Consider the following 16,947-nt stretch of genomic DNA (forward strand, 5'->3'; position numbering starts at 1 on the left):
TATCTAAATAACTCATGGGTCAAAGAATTTATAGTTGAAGGCTAAAAATAGTTGTAAGTACCATGTATCAAATAATATAAAATATACTACATACAAATAAAAATAATGCATGTAAAAACTTGTGAGATTCAGTGAAAGTGAATACTTAGAGACAAATACTTAGAGACTTAGAAGCTTATACTAGAAAAAAGAGAATGAAAATGAATAAGCTTAGAAATTAAAGAAATAGAAAACAAGCATATAAGAGAGAGGTACAAGAAAATTAAAAGTTAGTTTTATGAATAAAGTAGATGAACCTCTGATCTATGGCAGGAACTCCACCAAATAAGCCTGAGACACCTTGAAGGAATCTATCAATGACTAATGAGACAATATAAAAAGGACGCAGTAGCTAAGTTGGAGGGAATCCAACTGGCTTAAATGGGACAAATGAACATCAAATAAATGAAGACTACAAAGGATTGACCACATATCAAATGGATTTAAAAAAACAAAAAAAATGAGATATCATAATGATACTAAAAACAAAAACCACCACTGAGGAAGAGCTCTTTAGATAAGAATTCCGGTTGATAAATGCAGAAGGATATTAAAATTTTAAATATCATCTCTTCATAGTCCCTAATGCAATAAATGGACTAGGCAATGACTATCAATGGATGTTAAAACTGTTAGATGAAAGGTTGGAGAGGAACTATATAACAGTGGGATCAGGCCAACACATCTGAGTCGAGTGACCAATTTCACCATCAATAAATGTGGAAGACATAGAATCACACACAAAATATTCCTGCCCAACAAACAAACAAACAAACAAACTGAATCCAAATCTAATCAAGTTTTTAGCACTAACTGCATATTTACAGGAAATTCAAGCATAGAGGTACAAGTTAAATGATATCAAAAGAGAGCAATCGGCTAAATCCAGAAGGGGGAACACTTTATAGCAATGTTCCTTAAACAGTTGATAGTGAGTGACTTTTTTTTTTAAACTTCCAATCTGTTACAAACCGTTACTTTTGTAAAACAAAATAAAACAACACAAATTTTGAAATATTATACAAACAAAAAGTTATTCATTACTAATCACATTTGAATTGTGGCCTGGAGTAAGGAATAGGAGTGGGAAATGAAGGATAAAAGACAGTAAACAAATGAGAGGGGTTTACTTGAGCCATTTATGATAGTCACCATGAACTGAACACACGTGAGGCTCAGAAAAAATGAGAGATACTTTAAAGATGGGTTGAAAAAATTAGACAGAGCTTAAGAGAGAACTGAACAAACTGGAAGACCTATCTGAAGAAATAACCTAAAATGCAACCCAGAGACATGAGGAAGAAGAAAATATGAAAAAGAAGTTAAGAAATATGGATGACAAAATGAAAATGCAGTCCCATAAGGAGAATAGAGAACATGGAACAAGTATGCTTGAAAAGATAATGCTAGGAATTCCAGAATGATGAAAAATATTACCCAGCAATATAAATACAGTTGACCCTTGAACTACACGGCTTTGAACTGCACAGCTCACTTGCAGATTTTTTCCAATAGTAAATACTGCAATACTCCACAATCAGAGTTGGTTGGATCATTGATATAGAGGAAATGTGGCTACAGAGGGATGACTGTAGGTTATATGTGAATTTTTGACTTGCGGAGAAAGAAGGTCGGCACCCCTAACCCTCACATAGTTCAATGGTCGACTCTAAAGAGAAATCCACAGTTAGATACTCTATAGTGAAACTTTTGAACTCCAAAGATATAACAGCCAGAGAGAAAAGGTCATCTTCAAAGGAACAATAATTATGCTAGCACGAGGTAAACTTCAGAACAATTCTCATTAACAACGGTGTGTCATCCTAATTCATTAAAGCATATTACTTCTTTTATTTCCATTTTAAAATTGTGGTTATACCATACATATACAAAAGTACATGAAAACACACAGACACCAAAACAAATAAAAGGAACTTATAGGAAGAGACAATATAGGAAGAAGAAAACTTCAAAGAAACTAATATTCTCAGAAAAATGCAATGCAACTATGAAACAGCAACAGGAAGCTATACATAAGGAATACATGAAGAAAAAAGTAATCATGGAAATTGACAGCAGAAATCTTAAAATTCAAGTGAGATATACACAATGTAGTAAAAGCAGTGCTTAGAGGGACATTCATAGCATTAAGTGCCTATATTAAAAAAGATCTAAAAATCCATAATCTAAGCTTCCACCTTGGGAAATTAGAAAAAGAACAATTCCAGCCCAAGTAGGTAGAAAAAAGATAAAGAATAGAGCAGAAATCAATGAAATTAAAATCTGGGAAACAACACAGAAGTAGAGAAAATCATTGAAACCAAAAACTTTTTCTTTGAAAAAAATAAGCAAAATTGATAAACTAGGCTAATTAAAAAAAGAGAGAGATACAAATTACCAATATCAGAAATGAAAGAGGGGTTGTAATTACTGATATCATGGACACTTAAAGGAAAATAAAGGAATATAATGAACAACTCCATGCTTCCAAAGTTGATCATTTCTATGAAATGGACCAATTCCTTGAAAAACACAAACTACCAAAATTCACACAAGGAAAAACAGATAACCTGAACATATTAATATTATATATATTAATGAAACTGAATCAATAATTAATAACCATCCACAAAATAAGTCATCAGGTCTAGATGGCGTCACTGGTGAATTTTACTAAACATTTAATGAAGAAATGATCCCAATTCTTCACAGTCTCCTCCAGAAAAAAAAAGCATAGCAAACACTTCCTGACTCATTCTTTAAGACCAGCATTACTCTAATACCAAAACCAGTTAAAGACATTACAAGAAAGAAAAACTACAGACCAATGTAGCTTATGAACAAAGAAGTAAAAATCCACAACAAAATATTAGCAAACTGAATCCAACAATGTATAAACAATTATATACAACAACCAAGTGGGATTTATCCAGATATGCAAGGTGGTTTCAACATTTGAAGATTAACCAATGTAATATACCACATCAGCAGACTAAAGAGGAATTATCATATAATCATATGAATTGATGCAAAAGGAAAAACATTTAACAAGATCCAACACTTACTCATGATAAAAACTCTCAGCAAATTATGAGTAAAAGGAAACTTCTACAATTTGATGAAGAATATCTACAAAATACCTACAGCTACCATCACACATTATACTTAGTGATGAGAAACTGGATGCCCTTCCCCTCAGAGACTGGGATCAAGGAAAGGATGTCTTCTCTGACCACTCCTATTCCATATACTACTGAAACCCTTAGTAGTGTAGTAAGAAAATGAAATAAAAAGTACACGGTTTGGAAAGGAAGAAATGAAAATGTCTTTGGCTTTTGTCTTTTTCAGGAGGTTTTTCTGTTTGTTTTCTTATTTATTTATTTATTTATTTATTTATTTATTTATTTAGGCTGTGCCAGGTCTTAGTTACAGCATGCAGGATCTTCATTGCAGCATGTTTTTTCTTTTTTCTTTCTCTTTTTTTTTAGTTGTGGCATGTGGGATCTGCAGTTACAGCATGTGGGCTCTTAGTTGCAGCATGTGGACTCTTAGTTGCAGCATGTGGACTTAGTTGCAGTATGCGGACTCCTTAGTTGTGGCATGCAGACTCAGTTGTGGCATGTGAGCTCTTAGTTGCTGCACACATGTGGGATCTAGTTCCTCAACCAGGGACCGAACCCAGGTACCCTGCATTGGTAGCATGGAGTCTTACCCACTGGACCACCAGGAAAGTCCCCAAAATGTCTTTGTGATGACATGATTTTCAATGTAGAAAATCCCCCCAAATTGACCCCCAATATTGAAAAGTAAGTGTAACAGCAAGGATGTAGGACATAAGGTTAATATACAAAAGTCAAATGTTTCCTATATATGCACAAAGAACAGTTGGAATTTGAAATTTAAAAAAATATTTAAAATATACCTCAAAAATTACTTAGATATAAGTATAAAATATATACAGGACCTATATTTGTAAAACTACAAAATGCTGACAAAAAATCAAAGAAGATCTAAATAAATGGAGATACATTCCATGTTCATGGACAAGGAGACACTATTGTTAAGATGTCAGTTCTTCCAACCTGATCTGTAGATTCAGTGTAATCCCAACCAAAATCCCAGTAAGCTATTTTGTAGAACTCAGGAAACTGATTCTAAAGTGTATATGGAAAGGCAAAGGACCTATAACAGCCCACACAACACAGGCACACCTTGAAGATATTGCAGATTTGGTTCCAGGCCACTGCAATAAAGTGAATATCACAATAAAGCACAAGTTGCACTACTTTCTTGGCTTCCCAGTACATATAAAAGTTACACAGTATTTGTCCAAATGATTTGAAGATTTACACTATACTGTAGTTTATTTTTATTTTTTTATTTTTTTTAATTAATTTTTATTTTTGGCTGCATTGGGTCTTCGTTGCTGTGCCTGGGCTTTCTCTAGTTGCAGAGAGCAGGGTGCGTGGTGTGTGGTACGTGGGCTTCTCATTGCAGTGGCTTCTCTTGTTGCGGAGCACAGGCTCTAGGTGTGTGGGCTTTAGTAGTTGCAGCATGCAGGCTCAGTAGTTGTGGTGCACGGACTTAGTTGTTCTGCGGCATGTGGGATCTTCCTGGACCAGGGCTTGAACCCATGTTCCCTGCATTGGCAGGCGGATTCTTAACCACTGCGCCACCAGGGAAGCCCCATTACACTGTAGTTTATTAAGTGTGCAATACCATTATGTATAAAAAAACCAATGTACATACCTCAATTAAAAAATTCTTTATTGCTAAAAAATGCTAACCATTATCTAGGCCTTCAGCAAGTTATAGTAGTAACATCAAAGATCACTGATCACAGATCACCTTAACAAATATAATAATAATGAAAAGTTTGAAATATTGCAAAAATTACACCTTAGATAAGAATGTGTTTTATTTTATTTATTTGTCTATTTATTTATTTAGGCTGCGCCGTGTCAGTTGCAGCACAGGGGATCTTCGTTGTAGCATGTGGGATCTTTTTAAGTTGCAGCATGCGGACTCTTAGTTGCAGCATGCGGGATCTAGTTCCCTGACCAGAGATTGAACCCAGGCCCCCTGCACTGGGAGTGTGGAGTCTTACCCACTGGATTCCCAGGGGAGTCCTAAGAATGTATTTTATTTTTTTATTTTTTTTATTTTTATTTTTTAAAGATTTATTTATTTACTTTTCTTTAAGAACTTTTATTGAGATACAACTGACATACAATAAACTGCATATATTTAAAGTGTACAATTTGATTTTTTTTATTAGTAATGTATATATGGCAATCCCAATTTCCCAATTCATCCCCTCCCAACCCCCCTAAGAATGTATTTTAAATGGATAATAGAGGGGGAGTGGCCAAGACAAAGGGATAGGAAGAACTTGAGTGCACCTCCTCCCATGCGCACACCAAAATTACTATTTAAAGAGCAACTACTGATAAGAACTAGCAGAAAAAATCATCTACAACTTAATATAAAGAAGTAACCACACCAAGATGGGTAGGAGAGGTGGAGACATGGTACAGTCAAGACACACACCCTTTGGTGGGTGACCCATAAACAGCAGGATAATTACAATTGCAGAGGCTCTTCCCAAGGAATGAGGGTTCTGAGCCCCACATCAGGTTCCCCAGCCTGGGGGGTCTTGCACCAGAAGGACGAGCCCCTAAAATATTAGGCTTTGGGCTTACATTTAGGAGAGCCAGAGGGCTGGGGGAAATGAGACTTCGCTCTTAAAGGGTACACACAAAATCACACAGGCTCAGATTCAGGGCAGAAGCAGTAATTTGAAAGGAGGTTGGGTCAGACCACTTGTGGTCCTCAAGAGCCTCCTGGAGAGGCAGGAGGCAACTGGCACTTACCCTGGGGATACAGATGCTGGCAGCAGTCATTTTAGGGAGCTCATTCTACCATAAGGACACTGGTGATGACAAGCACCATTTCAGAATCCTCCCTCTGGCTTATCAGCCACGGGATCTGGACCCAACCAACAGCAGGCCAGCAACAGCTCCAGGACATCCCAGACCTCACAGCCAACCATGTCAGGAACCAGCCCCACCACCAGCAGCCCAACACCAGCCTTGGGACCAGCCCCACCCACTAACGGGCCAGCAGTAGTCCTGGGCCAACCACCTCATGACCCAGCTCTGCCCACCAGCAGACCAGCATCAGGATAGGGACACCCCAGGCCAGCATGTCAGGACCTGCTCCTGCCACCAGCAGCCAGCAGCCTTCATACTACTCAGGGCCTAGCAACCAAACCAGACAAGGGGTCAGCCACACCTACCAGGATGCCCAAAGCAGTCACCCCCCCACAACAGAAGAGCCCACACAGTCTACCTAGAGGGCACTCCCTAGAGCAGATTGGTCTGAGGATGAGAGGGGAGCATGCTGCTGGGCATATAGGATGTCTTCTACATAAGGCCACTTTTCCAAGATCAGGAAGCGTACCCAACCTACCAAATATACAGAAATAAAGACAGAGAATTAGGCAAATGAGGCAACAGAGGAGTATGTTCCAAATGAAGGAATGAGATAAAACCCAAGAACTAAATGGAGATAAGCAATCCACTTGATAAATTGAGTTCAAGGTAATGATCATAAAATGCTCAAAGAACTCAGGAAAAGAATGGATGAACACAGTGAGAAGTTAGAATTTTCTAACAAAGAATTAGAAAATATAAAGAACCAAACAGAGTTGAAGAATATAATAACTGAAGGAAAAAAATACACTAGAAGGAATCAACAGTAGATTAGATGATACAGAGGAACAGATCAGTGAAATGGAAGACAGAGTAGTAGAAATCACTCAAGCTGAACAGAGAAAGAAAAAAAGAATTAAAAAAAAAAGGACAGCTTAAGAGACCTCTGAGACAACATAAAGTGTACTAACTTTGCATTATAGGAGTTCCAGAAGGAGAAGAGAGAAAGAAAGGGGCAGAAAACATATTTGAAGACATAATAGCTGAAAACTTCCCTAACCTGGGAAAGGAAACAGACATCCAGAACCCACAGAACCAAGGAATCAGAGTCCCAAATAAGATCAACCCAAAGAGAACAAAGACATATGTAAATAAAATGGCAAAATTGCCATTTGTAACAACATGGATGGACCTAGCGGGTATTACGCTAAGTGAAATAAGTCAGAGAAAGACAAATACTATATGATTTCACTTTTATGCGCAACCTAAAAAACAAATGAACAAACACAACAAAAGAGAAACAGAGTCATACATACAAAGAACAAATCCCCCTTGCCAGAGGAAAGGGTGACGGGGGAAGGAGAGAAATAGATGAGGGAGACTAAGAGGTACAAACTTCCAGTTACAAAATAAATGAGTCATGGATATGAAATGTACAGTGTGGGGAATACAGCCAATAATTATTCAATATCTTTGTATGGTGACAGATGTTAACTAGACTTACTTTGTATGGTGATCATTTTGAAATGTATAGAAATATCAGATCACTATGTTGTGTACCAGGAATTAATATAGTATTACAGTATTAATTATACTTCAAAAGCAAACAAACTCATAGAAAAAAAGATCAGATTTGTGGTTACCAGAGGCAGGGGCTGGAGGGGGGTGGGAATCACATGAAGGTTACAGAAGGTACAAACATCAGTTAGAAGATAAATAAGTGCTAGGGATGTAATGAACAACATGACAAATATAATATCGCTGTATGTTATATATGAAAGTTGTTGAAAGTAAACCCTGAGTTCTCATCACAAGGAAAAAAAAAATTCTATTTCTTTAATTTTGTATGTATATGAGACAAAGCGTGTTCACTAAACTTACTCTGGTAATCATTTCATGATGTATGTAAGTCAAATCATTATGCTGTATACCTTAAACTTATACGGTGCTATATGTCAGTATTATCTCAATGAAACTGGAAGAAGAAATAAGTTAAAAATAAAAAAGTGGATGAGACTAAATGTAAAATGCAATATTATAAAAACTTCTTGAAAAAGCATAAGAGAAAATCTGTATAACCTTGGGTTTGGTGATGCATTTTTCAATACAAGACCAATGGCATGAGACATGAAAGAAAAAAATTGATAAGTTAAAAACATCTGCTCTGAAAAAGACACTTAAGAAGATGAGAAAACAAGCCACAGAGTGGGAGATAATATTTGCAAAACAGATAACTGATAAAGGACTTGTATACAAAATCCTCAAAAAGCCCTTAAAATTCAATAATTAGGTAACATACAATCCAGTTAAAAAATGGGCAAAAGTTCTGAACAGATACCTCTCCAAAGAAGATATAAAGTTTGCACAACAAGGACCTACTGTATAGCATAGGGAACTCTGCTTAATACTCTGTGATAACCTGAATGGGACAAGAATTTTTAAAAGAATGGATACATGTATATGTATAACTGAATCACTTTGCTGTATACCTGAAACTAACACAACATTGTTAATCAACTATACTCCAATATAAAATAAAAATTTTTAAAAAGGAATAAAGTTTGCAAATAAGCATATGATAAAATGCTCAACAGCATTTATCTTTAGAGAACTACAAATTAAAATAATGAGATACAAGTTCATATCTATTACAATGGCTGAAATCCAAAAGACTAACAATAACAAATGCCCCAAGGATGCCAAACAGCGGGAACTTTCATTTACTGCTAATAGGAATACAACATGGTACAGCCATTTTGGAAGACACCTTGCCAGTTTCTTACAAAACTAAACATAGTCTTACCATATGATCCAGCAATCATAATACTAGGTATTTACCCAACTGATTTAAAGATTTGTGTCCACACAAGAACTTAGATGTGAATGTTTATAGCAGCTTTATTCATAACTGCCAAAATTTGGAAGCATCCAGGATGTCCTTCAGTAAGTGAATGGATAAATAAACTCTAATACCTCCATGCAATGGAATATTATTCCATGATATAAAGAAATGTACTATCAAGCCACAAAAAGATGGATGAATCTTAAATAGGTATTGATAAGTGAAAGAAACCAGTCTAAAATATCTATATACTATACGATTCTAATTTTATGACATTCTAGAATGGATAAAACCAGAGAGACAGTGCACACATCAGTGATTGCCAGCACTCAGGAGCAGGAGAGGAATGAACAAGTAAAGCAAGCAGATCTTTTAGGGTGGTGAAACTATTCTGTGTAATACTATAATGGTGAATACAAGACATCAAGCATTTGTCGGTACCCATACAGCTTTATAACACAAAGAATAACCCCGATGTATGCAAATTTTAAAAAATATTTAGAATGTTGGGGGACAGATGGAATGCAGAATGTGGGGGGGAAAAGTCTAAATGTGTTACGAATGTATAAAACAACCACACTGAAGGGGGTGGAGAAATAAAGTTTTACCTTTGGAAATGAGTGGAGTCTAAAGGCAACACAAGCATTGTACTCCAGTTGATAAAGTTGTTTCTCATGGGGGTATAGGTTAATTCTGAAACCATCATACACGTGTGCTGGAAATGAAATTATATAAAATGGATGGCTGATGGTGGGAGCAAGATTTCCCACTTTTGGAGGGAATGGTTATACATAAGCATAGGGAGGAAGCTAGAAAGATCCATGTGGTAATAAATTTGAGTTGGAGACAGTATAAATTCATGTTTAGCTTAATATGGACACAGATGGTTACACATCTGTAATAACTTTTTACCTGAAATATTTATAGATATTAGCATAATCACATATCTCTTGCTCCATCAGCTGAAGGGGCCTAAAAGCAAGACATCTTAGTGGCAATAAGCACACTAGTGCCCAGATCTCGGTTTCTCCAACAAAAGGAACCAAGGCTTCTTGGAGAAATGGCTGATTGTAAACCTGAGACACGAAATATACAAGATGAGCATGGAGTATCTTATAATGCCAGAAAGTAAGGAAATGCACATGCACATACATGCACACACATAATGAAGGAGGTATGTCAAAATCTGCCTTCTATTCAGTCTTTCTCAGGAAATTACTAGAAGATGTACTCTGTCAACATGAAGGCAACACCAAGAAAGAAGACCTGACATCCTGGAAACAGTCTATCCAACACAGGGGAGAGACAAATGAAATGCACAGATGATCATAAAAGGACACTTCAAGAAGACAGCCATGGAACAGGCCTAGAAAGCAACCCATCAAGATGGAGGCAGGGTGACAGACAATTACAAGAAAGATATTGTAAAATAAACACTATCTGATGTATATAAATATACCAAAAGGAGATTTACATATCTTATCTGAAAGGTTGTTAATAGATTAAATGAAAGATATAAAAAGATACATTAAAAACACAAGATAATTATTAACTATAGGAAAAACACAAAATTATATAAGAAAGGAAGTATCATCACAATACACTACCTGGCTCAGCTGTATACAATATTTACATAGTTAAATGATGCAAACACTAAATAATTTAACTAAAAATTAACATATAACTAATTTGCAAATATAAATGAGGGGAGAAGTGCAGTATTTAAATGTGGAGGTTGGTGTAACAAACCTAAATTCCCATCTTGTATAACAGGAAATTGGTAAATAACATCTAAAACTGTGGTAGGATGGGGGTAGGGAGAAGAGAGAGCTGTATAAGAAAGCATGTTATTTTGGGATTTCGTAGGTGGTGCTGTGGTTAAAAATCTGCCTGCCAATGCAGGGGACACAGGTTCGATCCCTGCTTCAGGAAGATCCCACATGCCATGGAGCAACTAAGCCCATGCGCCACAACTATTGAGTCTGTCCTGTGAGCCACAACTATTGAGCCCGCATGCTGCAGCTACTGAAGCCCACGCGCCTAGAGCCCGTGCTCTGCAACGAGAAGCCACCAAAATGAGAAGCCTGTGCACCACAACAAAGAGTAGCCCCCACTCGCCACAACTAGAGAAAGCCCGTGTGCAGCAATGAGGTCCCAACACAGCCAATAAATAAATAAAATTTATTAAAAAAAAAAAAGGAAGTATGTTATTTAAAAATCTAGAGGTGAAAAAGAGTTCAATAGTTGCTGGCTGCGGGGCATCCTTTCTCAATAAGGGTTCGGTGAGAGAATTAAACCTTAATGCCCTAAGGTACCCACTTTATGTAATGAATTAACATCTCTCCTATGCATCTAAAGTGTTACTGCAGTTGAGCCTTCAACAATGCACTGACTCTTCATAAAGTTATGTATAACTCGGCCCTCTGCATCCACAGTTTCTCAGTATCTGAGATTCCTCTGTATCCATGGATATAAACAAGCAGGATCATGTAGTATTGTAGTATTTATTTACTACTGGAAAAAAATCTGCGTATAAGTGGACCAGCGGTTGAAACTCATGTTGTTCAAGGGTCACCTGTAGTTGTAAATCACCCTTGGGGGAATTGAGAAAATAGTTACTCAAATTACTTTCTGTGTTTGTGATTCCGCTGAGGAACAGTTAGAAAAGCTGCTTCTGTAGAGTGGGATTCAGGAGAGAGAAGGATGAGGGGAGAGTAGGATGAGGGCAGAGGGCTATTGTTTTTCATTATAAGTCTTGTAGTATTATTTGACTCTTCAAATTATGTATAGGTATCCCTTTGATAAACAAACATTACATTAAAATAAAAATAATAGAAAAAAGTAATAAAGGAACTCTGAATACAAAACGTATTTTTAAAAAATAAAGCACAGAACTGAAAGGTCTAGAAACAGTTATTATTAGAAAAAGCCCGCTAACTTTTCTTAAAAATTATAGTATTAAATAATATCTACTTACAATGTATTTCTATCTAAATAGCAATGTACTACTAAGCATTATGTTCTTTGAGACACTTAAAAGATACAAAAAGGTAGGATAATTAAATAATATAATCTAACAATTTGTAAAAGGTATGACATTGAAACTTTTTGACATGAAATCTTATTAAACTGCACATACTTGCCATTTTAATCAAAATTTACTTATTGTGCCAGTAATCTACCCTGTGCAGAAGGCACAAAAGAAATACAAGACTTACTCCCTGTTCTAAGGAAGTTTATTTGCGTGTGCATATGATAACTTGTTTTAGGTAATATGTTTACTCACCTGGCCATTTATATAATAATTTTACAAACAAATATTTACGATATTTACTTTGCAAAAATGATTTTTAAAAATCTCTTCATAAGTAAAACCAAATTGGCAACAACATGGAATATCTGCCAGAAAATAACAAAACCAATAGTAAGGAGACTCCTAAAATGGTTAAGGTGAGAGATGATGAGGGCCTGAACTGAGACAGGGCAGATGGAAAGGAAACAGATATAAAAGCGCCTAAAAAATGCGAACTTTTGGAGAGTGAAAACAAGGGAGAAAGCTAGGATTACTGCCAGGTTGCCATTGCAAGTGACTGGGTAGACAGTGGTACCACTGACCATAACAGGCAATACAAAGAGGAGCAGGACTGAGGGAAAACATGAGCTCACGTTTGGACTGGTGTTTGAAGTACCTTGAGAACATCCTGGGGGAGATGTCCAACAGGCAGTTGAATATAAGGATCTGGAATGCAGGAGAGAAGTCTGAGATAGATAAAGATTTGGGGATTGGCAGCACATAGCTGTTAATAGATGAAATCACCTAGGAAGAGAATATAGAAGAGGACAGGAGCCTGACATCAGACAACTAAAGGTCACAATTGGTGTTCCTAAAGCCACTCTGAAAAAACTTTGCCCAGAGTTCTATCTACTTCCATAGAAAAATATCCAATATATAATGTTAAAAAAAATCAAATTCTAAAACTTAATGCATAGTACAAACCCATTTTTATAAATAAGTTGTATAAAAAAAATAATAGTATTAGCAAAGGCACGAGAAAAAAATTATGTAAGCTTTTCACATCTATATTATATGTTCCTATATTATGTTTTTAACAAAAATATACTACTTCTAAAAACTGGGAAAAAGATAATTTTGTTCCTTTCCTTCAAAAAAAATGATAGCATGTATCCTTACAATATAAAAAGATAATACAATTCTGTTAGAAAAACACTAGGACACTGGGCCATTAATGGGCAAGCAATATAAACAGACAACTAGTAAGATTATGTACAAAAACACTCAATGTACAATCTGTACTATCAAAGTAACACTAATTAGAATACATACCATTTGCTGCCTACTAAACCAGAATACAATCTTTTTAATTATAAAAGTACTCAATGGTGGTAAGTGTCTGATAAAAAGAGCATCTCAGACACTGCTAATAGGAAATAAACGGGTATACTTACTCAGGGGAACAATGTGACAATTTATATCAATAGATTCAAAAAGATTCCTAACATCTGATCTAACAATTCTCATTTCATAAATTCAAGAAGATAATCCAAAACAAATGAAAATATGCAAAGATATTTTGCCAATCATTAGTTGAAACAATCTAAACACCAGTATTAGGGCAAAGAAAATTATGTAGGCATCAAAAGTGATGTTTATGTCTATCAAAACTTTATTTTTAAAGTATATACTCTATGATCTAACAATTCTACTTCTAGAGATACACTAGTACTTATGCTCAAGAACACATTACAAAGAACTTTCAATGTTGCAATGTTTGTAACAGTGAAAATTGCAAAGAACCTAACAGCCTACAAGAACGATTAAATCAGCTTTTTCAAACTGTGCTCTGAGGACCCCTAAAGACCCCAAGAGCTTTTGGGGGGGAGTGACAGCCTTCCTGTTCCAAATACCTATATGTGCAAGGATGGATTTTCTTAATATGCTTCAGCTTAAACAAGGTAGTACACCAGACTGAAGGGAAAAGCAAATATGAAGCATCTTGCCATCTTCTATAAAGCCAGACATTAAAGTGATCTACAAAACTGTAAAACAATGCAACCTTTCCACTGCGTTTTTAAAAAAAATATAGTTACTTTAAACATTATTTAATTCAATATATAATCGGTTTTTTTAAATAAGTAAAATTTTTTTAATTTTCTGAGTGTAATCTCTAAAATGGTGTATATATACTTCATTAGAAAGCAAGCACTCAGTCCTCAATAATTTTTAAGTGTATAAAGGGATCCTGAGACCCACTAGATTAAATAAACTGTGATACCATATTATGTAACATTATAACTGGGGGGGTGATAATTAAAAGGGAATTTAATTTTACTTGTAATGCAACTGTTTCAAAAGATACTTTGCTCATGTATCAGTTGTGAAATCTAAAATCATAAAGTTATGTCTATAAAGTTCTTTAAAAAAAATGGGGAGATGCTTAAAATATAATTTTAAGCAAGAAAAGCAGTTAATCCAACTGTATATAAAATCTCATCATCTCAATTAAGAAAATGCCATGGAAAAAAAAAAGACCTAGGTAAAAATCAAAGTTAACTATTGTTGATTACCTTTAAATGTGGAATTATCGTTGATTATTTTTCCTTATTCTTTACTATGTTTAATTTTTTTTTACACTAAACATGCAGTTTAATATCCAGGGGAGGAAGAAAGGGAAGCAATCAAGTGAAAAATTATATATAGTTCTACTAGATCAAACCACTGAACTCATGCCAATTCAAAGGACAAGCTCGAAATAATAAATTAAGGAACCTAATTCGATCAACAAACTGCCTATTTTGTTAGAGGAAGGATATTAAGTTATCAAATGTATGGGCTGGTTTCCTTACTAGTCAAACGAACAAGAACACGCTCAGTCTGGAATATAATAATATGCAATCACGATAGTACAAATAAGCTAATAGTTTAAAAACTAGATCATCTTTTATCATTGTTGAAAGGTACCAAAGAAAAGGCAGACGGAAGGAACACCACTGCGTCCTTCTGGTCTAAAACGACGAGAAATGCATCGGTGCGAATGGCTTGGCTGGGAGCACGGTGGGCGATGACAGATTGGTCCGCGGGGGCCGAGCCCTTTCAGCGCAGAGGCTACCCCTCACTCCGCGGGAGCTACAGCCCCTCCTGCAGGCGCAGCCCCTCCCCTGGAGGGCCAGGCGACTCTGGGGGCGCTTCCCCCTCCACCCGCCCAGGCCTGGGGGGTCGCTCCTCCGGCAGCGCCGAGTACTCCGGGCGGCCCGGGTGTGTGGGACCCGGCAAACAGCCGCCGTGATTGCCATCCTGGCCTGGTCCGGCCCTCCAGAGTCCCGATTTCCCAGCCAGCCCGGGGGGCTCGGAAAAGGAATGGGTCGGCGGCCCGGGGCTCGGCCCCTGGAGCGACGGGGCACAGGACCCAGCGCCGCCTGGGGCAGCGAAACCAGCGGCCACCCCGCCCCCTCCGTGAGGGCAGCAGGGGTGAGGAGTGGCCAAGACGCCTGTTACAGGGGCTCTTACCTCCCCAGACCCCTGCGGAGCGCTCTGAGGACCTGATGAGACGCCGGGCTGAGGCGTGAAGAGCGACCCCGGCCGGGAGTCCAGGCAGCGCGCGATGTCGGCTCAAGGTTTGTTTCCACCCCCTACCCCGCCGACCACGGGAGAGCGGAGAGCGCAGGCGCAGAGAAGGCTTTGCTTTGACTCACACGCCCCCTTCTGCGTCCGCGGCCTCCCCACTCGCGAGGCGCCTGCGCGCTGTGATGTCTGGGCTAAGCACCCGGCGCCTGGCTCCTTACCGGAAATGCCTGAGGAGGTTCGGGGGTGGTGGGGACGCCTGAACATCGGCCGTAGGTCGTAGAGGCCTTGGAGCCGGGATCGGGAGGCGACCCGCGTCAGTGTCCGGCTTCCTTTGCCCTTCGCTGACCGAGACACAGCTTCCCCCGCCCCCAGCCTCCTGCGTCCTCCGGCCTGGACTGGACACACCCGCCTGCTGGGCAGCCAACCCGGCCTGCTCCCCCGCCCCCGCGCTGCTGTCCTCCCGGAAAACGTCCCTTTTTTTTTTTTGCTTCGGACTGGTTTTGCAACCACCCCCCCACCCCCTTTCCCTGGCAGCAGCAAAAATGCTCCTTAAGCCTTAAGACCTCCAGCTGATTGGCCGTTCCCGAGGGCTCTGTCTTTGCCTCTCACTGCTTTATTTCTGCTTTCCTGACGCTGGCCAAGCAGCTGCCTCCGCTGTCTGAAAACAAAAGTTAACTCATCTGGAGAAGTAAATGTGAATCATGTGATGTATATTTGTGCTTGTCTGAGCTTTAGTGTTTTCACCACAAGTTTCCTAAAAATTTAAATGAGGGAAGAAGAGACATCTGTGGGGTCAGGGTATTACAGACTAGCGGAAAAGAATCCATCGCTTGCCAAAAGGTTTTACCAGCTCAGAATTCATACTGGTCTTTCAAAAATTTCAGGAGTTTTAGTATCTCAGGAGTGTTTCAGCCTGATGTAATTTGTGGTGAAAGATTTGAGAATCAGGGTTCAAATCCCAAATCTGCAACTTGAACAAGTATGGTTTCTGATCTTTCAAAAGATACTTCATCTTGATTTTTCTCAACACTGAAATGAAATTGTAGGCTTTAGTTCAACGGTGAAACTTGTATTGGTTGCTTAAAATAATTTATCGAGCATCTGCTATGTGACAGACACTGTTGAATGCTTTGCTTAGGTTATCTCATTTAATCCTCAGAATAATTCTACAAAGGACAGTATACATTTTCTCTACTATGTGCCCAGCATTGCTCACAAATAAATGAAATGGAGTCACTACCCTTATAGGAACACAGTCTTATAGCAGGGATGCAAGTGCATATTTGAGATAGAAGTATTTATATTGCAGTGTGAGAACAAAAACTACAAATATGAAACAGACTTGAAGCAGATAATTGGGAAAAGCATATAGATGAACGGTCAATGCACAAAATAAGAAATTTAAATGCCTACTGCATATTTTAGTAATGCTTAAACTCGTTAATAATGAAAAGAAGACAAAAGAGTTACTATTTCCTATGGATCTAATTAGTTTGTTTACATTGTGAATAAACTCCATTGGTGAGGGTAGAATGAAATGAACATTCATA

At 37.8% G+C, this 16,947-nt stretch overlaps 1 protein-coding gene across 5 annotated transcripts in view; it reads right to left on the reverse strand.

Annotated features, from left to right (window-relative positions):
• Positions 1–15,762, reverse strand: part of ZFYVE16 (zinc finger FYVE-type containing 16) — a 50,612-nt gene extending 34,850 nt beyond the window's left edge. For 3 of the 5 annotated variants that reach the window (XR_009054443.1, XM_057740345.1, XM_057740321.1), the window contains exon 1: positions 15,341–15,489. The gene's annotated coding sequence lies outside the window, so the exon portion shown is untranslated. Of the gene's footprint in view, positions 1–12,503; positions 12,535–15,340; positions 15,490–15,615 lie in introns of those variants that run through there. The other 2 variants (XM_057740331.1, XM_057740336.1) reach the window with 2 other exon arrangements.
• Positions 15,763–16,947: the final 1,185 nt, after the last annotated feature.

The sequence above is a fragment of the Hippopotamus amphibius genome, chromosome 1 (assembly GCF_030028045.1).
Source record: "Hippopotamus amphibius kiboko isolate mHipAmp2 chromosome 1, mHipAmp2.hap2, whole genome shotgun sequence".
Taxonomy (NCBI): Eukaryota; Metazoa; Chordata; class Mammalia; order Artiodactyla; family Hippopotamidae; genus Hippopotamus; species Hippopotamus amphibius.